Source organism: Sodiomyces alcalophilus, assembly GCF_042370955.1.
Source record: "Sodiomyces alcalophilus JCM 7366 unplaced genomic scaffold ACRALscaffold_6, whole genome shotgun sequence".
Lineage (NCBI taxonomy): Eukaryota > Fungi > Ascomycota > Sordariomycetes > Glomerellales > Plectosphaerellaceae > Sodiomyces > Sodiomyces alcalophilus.
This window is the reverse complement of record NW_027263537.1, coordinates 502,043-508,452: the sequence shown is the minus strand read 5'-3', so window position 1 is coordinate 508,452 and position 6,410 is coordinate 502,043.

Below are 6,410 nucleotides of genomic sequence, written 5' to 3'. Positions count from 1 at the left end.
GCTATACCTTTAATTACCTCCGAATCTAAGACTCTATTACGTCTTAGTAGAAGATAATTAGCTACTAACCCTCGAGGTGAATAGGTAGGCGTATAACTAGCAGGAACTCGTGGTGGACTAGGAACTCGAATAACTAAACCACTACTTCTAATAAACCGATATATCGACTCTTAAGGTGGACGGACACCTTATCTCCGGAATTATAACCGGTAATCTTAACCGTTATTCGGTCGCCGCCCTTATAGATATACTTATAGATATACTTAATCGCTTTTACGCTCCCGTAAAGCTTAATATTAATATAAGCGCTATACTTTAGCGATAAATAAGGGCTATACGGGACTATAAAGCGATTATCTAGCCGTACCGGACCGGCTAGGCCCCTTTTTTTAATATACTGGCTAGTATCTCGGCGCCTATACTACGGATAACTATTATCCTATATAATAGTCTTAGGGTTAAACGGCTTCGGAAATTACTTTAAATACTTACTCCCTAAGCCGTTTAGAGACTATATACACGGCGCCGAAGGCTTATTAGCACCGTAAGGCCTATAGACTATATTCCTACTAATAATTTTATAGAGGCGGCTAGTAGGGTTAGACTTAGGAGTCGGGAGCTCTATAAAGATAACTCTATTAATATTAGCAGGGTCTTTATAAAAACCGGCCGCCTCCGCGCTTAGAAAAAGAAGTATATGCTTATAAGGGAGACCGCGTTTCTAATATTCTACGGTCTAGATAATACCGGTAAACGTGCTAAAAAGACTATCCCGTAATTCCCTCTTAAGCTCACGGCACTTTAGCTCGAAAACACATCTAACTAAATCAGGGCGGTCGCTTATACTCTAGCCCGGTAGAAATTCGCGTATTATCTCCGGCTAGCTTGGGTTAGCCGTGAAAGTAATAAAAAAAGTCGGTGGCCCTAGATAACGGATAATAGCTATAGAATCCTGATAGTATTAGGATATAAACCGCTAACCGCTAAGATACGTTATAGGCAGGATAATCCGCTAACCGATATTCGTAAGATCCTTATCGCTATAATAGACCTAGTCTACTATACCCGAATATACGTTTACCTATAATTCCCGCTAATAGTTCTGGATCTATCTTAGCTTTTTCTGGTTACACGACGCCTATAGATCTACTAGAAACTGCTAAAAAAGGCGTCCGTATATAAAGGGGATATACCTTTATTACCGCCGTGGGTATAGAAGGTAATAGTAGTATTAATAAAACTTAACCTCCGTAACCTAGCGTGCCTAACCGCGAAGATTATATAGCCGTATATTCTAATAATAACCGGTTCATCCTAGAGGATATATTAAGGGATAGGCGAGCGGTAAGTAGGCTAGATACTCGTGGTCGACGCGATAAAACCCCCGTATACTATTATCTGCCCGCCTCTTTACTAGGACGATATCCTGATATCCTCTTTAGCTAGACTTATTAGGAACCACGGCGGTAACTTTATCTATAACCGACAGGTTTTCACGACGTATATCGGCTCCGTGTTTAATAACTAACTTTATCTACGGATTTAGCAGGATACGACCCTGCTATTAGAGAGATAGGAAGTATTCGTGGGCTATAAGATAAATCTTAGCGAACGGATTATAGGTATATATAAGGTTTAATAGACGATTAAGAACCTCGCGGTTAAGCGTAGTATTAAGGCGTTATACGTTCGCGTAGCGGTAGTCGGCGGCACTCTAAGGATCGTGAAAATATAACTATACGAAAGCGGGATACTATTTATCGGAATTTAACGGTTTAGTAAGGTGGTAAAAAGCACTATAGATCTAAAAAGCTACCGGGCTACTAGCTGCCGGAACACCGTGATAGGTCTCCGTATAGTTAATAGAGGTAAATACGAATATATTATTATATAGGCGTGTGTTTTTACGAAACGCGGAAAAGCGGGGATAATTAGAGAGTAATAATTATTAGATTAAGTCGGGTAATAAAGGGATTAGCTTAACCTCTATATCGCCCTAATTATAATAGGTACTAAACTTAGGGTTTTTAGCGGTAGACTCCTATAAGATTAATATTTTTAGTAGGTACTAATAAATAGTAAAAGAGACGCTATACTTATATATAACCTCTTACCTATCTAATAAAGGGCAGCGTAATACTTATACTTAACCCGTATAAGACCGAGGTTAGAGTACTCGATAGCTATATAGCTATTTAATAGCACCCACCCTCGCGGTTTAAGGGGGCCTAGCGGAACGGGCGGTTAATTATCTTAGTGTATAATACGACCACGTAACGCCCGCCTATTACCGCTAGGTAACGCCCGCCTATTACCGCTAGGCACGGTACTAACCCTATTATTACGGTATTCGTAGCACCTATTATAAGGGGCACCGTTACGTTAGGTCGGGAAATCGGCGGTTAGGCGGTATCGTTTATACACGCTATAGAAGTAACCGAGAGACGATGGGATTGGCTGCCGTGATATATGACGGTGACCTGTAGGGGGATTATGACTGTTACCTGTAGGAGGATTATAACTGTTACCTATAGGAGGTGACATGCACTAACCGTACATATCTCTGGCCAGCCAGTACTATAGGACCTATAAGAGGATTTGAGTTAGGCCACCTTAGGGTGTAGTAAATGATATGTAAATAGGATGGATTGTCTAAAGGAGAGGGCGAGGTTCCCGCTCTATATAGCCACGGGGAAACCTCGGTCTATCTAGGACTTAGCTGGTGCTAGCACTATTCCAGCGCTATACGGGCTTTAATGCCGGTATAGTGCTAGCACTAATCCAGCGCTATATAGGCTTTAGCTCCGGTATAGTGCTGGCACCGATCTAGCGCTATACGGGCTTTAGTGCTGGTATAGTATAGGATAGTGGTGCGTAGTATATACCCCGGGAAGGATAAAGCCCTGCGTCCCGCGGGCTTCTAGCTATACTTAGGTCTATATAGTCTAGCTTAGACTCGGCTAGGCCGATTATTATACTAGTAATAGTTTATAGATATAGGCACTCTCTCTCTTTATTATTAGAAAAAAATTTTACTATACAGGATAGCGCCTTCCTAGCGCGTTCTCTAACTCTATAGGTTCCGTGTATAGCACTAGCAAGTATGCCCGGCCACCCGTCTATCTATCGTAGAATTACTAACCAGGGACTAAAGGAAAAGAATAAAGGGAAAAGAGATAAATAATAAGAGCCGAAGAGAGTGATCGTAAACTTTAGGAGGTCGTATAGGGTAAGAGGCGACCCGTCCTGTTTTATAGTGCCTATACGTTCCTTGCCGGAGGATATAGTCGGATAGCTAGATAATAGTGATAACGGGTTTATCTGGCTCGTCTATTAGGATACCCTATGCTTCCGGGTTAAGGCCGGTAATACTAGTCACTTCCTTAATAGTGATTTCGTCGCGTTTAGTCTCGAGCTTAGCGGGCGTTATATCGTATAAGGCCAGTATAGCCTTATATGCCCGGTTATCGTAGTGCTCCTAGATCGTCGTAGTGTGGTGGATTAGCGTGATAGCTAGATCTGGGTTATCTATAAAGCGCTATGCTATTACGTCCCGTTTACCGTCCTCTAGCGACCCGTTATTTTCTAGGTATATAATATAAACCTAGGACTCTATACGCTATAAAGCCACTAGTAGCGGGAGGTCCGCCGCGTTCTAGATAGGACTATTCCTTATGTGCGTAGAGATAAACTACTCGGCGAATTTGCCCGCCGCTAGGGGGAGGACTATGCCGTGGGTGCGTTAGCGGATAACGCAGAGAGTTTATCCGCTCCTAGTAAACTCCTTTATATAGAGTTACGCCGAGGCGTTATATAGGCGGGATATAAGACTCTTAGCTATTTAGACCTAAATTTTATCCTTACCCTTACGGTATATAAATAGCCGTTTAGCGATAGGCTAGTTAGCTCCGCCTATTATAGGTCGCTTAGTTCTAACCGTGCTAGATAGTATAAGCTAGCTAGTAATCGCGGTCGTGACCGTTAGCGAGCCTTAGCTAATAGACGTGTTTACTAACACGTCTATTACCGACCGGATAAGGGGTGTGTGCTATACGGCCAGGCTTTCTAAGTAAGCCTTAATCGCCTTAGCTCGAGGCTTAAGCGTATTATAGAAGGGTATTATAGTTACTAGGAAGCTCGGCTAATCTATAGTTCCGTTTTATAAATACTTAACGATAGCTATTATTTCTAGCCCGAGCTTATTAGCCTAATTAATAGTTTTAACTATAGTCTTATTAAATAAGGTGGCTATTAGGTTACTCGGCTATTAACGCGGGTATATAACGCCGGATAGTCGGGGTATAGGAGAACCGGTGCCTATAATAGAACTAGGCGTGCCCCGCGAGGCACTGCCGTGTAGAAATTAGCCTCCCGGCCTATAAGGAGTATTATATTAAGCTATTACTAAGTATTCCTCGAACATTTAGCTTACTTACTCCTACTAAGAGATAATTCGGCTATAGTCTAGTAAGAATTAAGGCTAGGGGTGGTTAAGAACGATATCCTTAGCTTCGGCTTTAGTCACTATACGGTCGGCTACGTCGCTAGGAGCGAAGATTATCCGGTTATTACCTTTATCCTTAGGGTAATCGTAGCCCTTTTAGGTGGCCTCGCGTTTATAGCGGGCGATAGTGCCGCTATTATTACTCTTCTAACTAGCAAAGGCTAGGCCGATAGCTTATAGTTAGGCTTTAACGCTATTCTTATCTCCGAATAAAGAAATAGCTCGGAAGTATCCCGTGAATAGGAGGCCCTGGCCGTTCTTACCGTTATGGAAGTAGCGGTTAAAGGAGTTTTATAGCACTTAGTCTTTCGACCTATAAATGTTTAAGGGGAATACCGCTACGTAGTATAACTTGTTAGGGGGTATTGCATTTAGGGCCTAGTAGTTTATTATTAGGAAGGTGATAAAAATAGGCAGGGGTAAGGTGATAGGGGTAAAGGATAGTCTAATCGCGAGGGATTATAATAGGAATAGGTCGGATTAGTTACTAGTATCCTATAAAAGGATATATAGATAGGAGCGTGGATAAGAATATAGCCGTAATCGTTATTATAATCGTGTAGCTATAGATAAAGAATAAAGGGAAATAGTAAAGCTATAGGCGGCCGGGAGAAATCTTTTATTTTTAAGCCAGCCGTGCTGATTTATATATACGCCGGGGCTATATAGCCGGTAGGGCTTCTGTTCTTACTAGTTCGAGATTAGATAGTGTTATTCTTACCGTATCGGTTATACCTTCTAAAAGGGTATTCGTTATTAAGGGGGATAGTTCTTTAGCCTTAGCCTAGCTCCGCCGCGAGGCTAAATAAGTCCCTTTAGTTTTTTAGAGCTCGCCGGGCTCTAGTCTTTTAACCTCTTTTATTCCCTTTAATACTAAGCGAAGCACTTCTAAAGCTCTTTAACGTTCCTCGAATTCCTCTACTAAATCCGGAGCTTCTATTACGTCTATAGGTATCCAGATATTCCACTAGTCCGGCTAGTCCTTTTATTAAATAAGGTACTTAGTACGTGGCTTACCTCTTCCCTTATAGGTAATCCGTTTATCTAGGATAGCTTCGATCTCGTAGTGCTTGTATAGGTCCCGCTATTTCTCTTAGTCCCCGTCTTATATATCGACGGGTCCTTTAGTCTTGGGTATCTCCGTGAATCTAATTATTTAGAGTTAAGTAATACTAATAACGGGGTATACGTTAAGAGTCTTAGGCAGATCTAATTAGTATATTAGCGGCGATACTTACTCGAGGACCTTAAAGGGGCCTATCCGTTAAGCGCCGAGCTTAGGGCTAGCCTTACCCGGGAGCGAGTATCCGCGGCTAAGGCGGATATATACGCGGTCGCCGGGCTAGAACCGAATATTATGCCGTTTCTTATCGTATAGGCGCTTTATATATATCTAAGCTATTATAATAGTAAGTTTCGCGTCCTCCTAGAATATCTTATATACGAACTTAGGGTTAATATTACCGATTAGATCGAGTGGACTATTCGTTTTAGTGCCGTATAGTATCTTATTTAGTGTATAGCCGAGTATCTCGTTAAAGGCGTTATTTAGGTTAAACTATAGAGGTATAATCACCTTCGGCTATAGGGCGTTTAGGTTATCCGCTAGGTATATACGTATCCCGATCTTAACGGTTTAGTTCTTCCTCTCGGAGATACTATCGGTTTAGGGATACCAGGCCGTTAAGAACTTTAGCTTAGTTCCGGCTACCTTCTATAAAGTTATCTAGAAGTCTAATAAAAACTTAGGGTTATAATCTAAGATAATAGCGCGGGGGATACCCTAGTTACCTATCTAAAGGGCTTAAAAGAGTATAGACGCCTAGTCCTTAGCGGTATAGGTGCTATAGCCAGGGATAAGCAGGGAGGCCTTTAAGAACTTATCCGTGACGGTTAGGAGGGTATT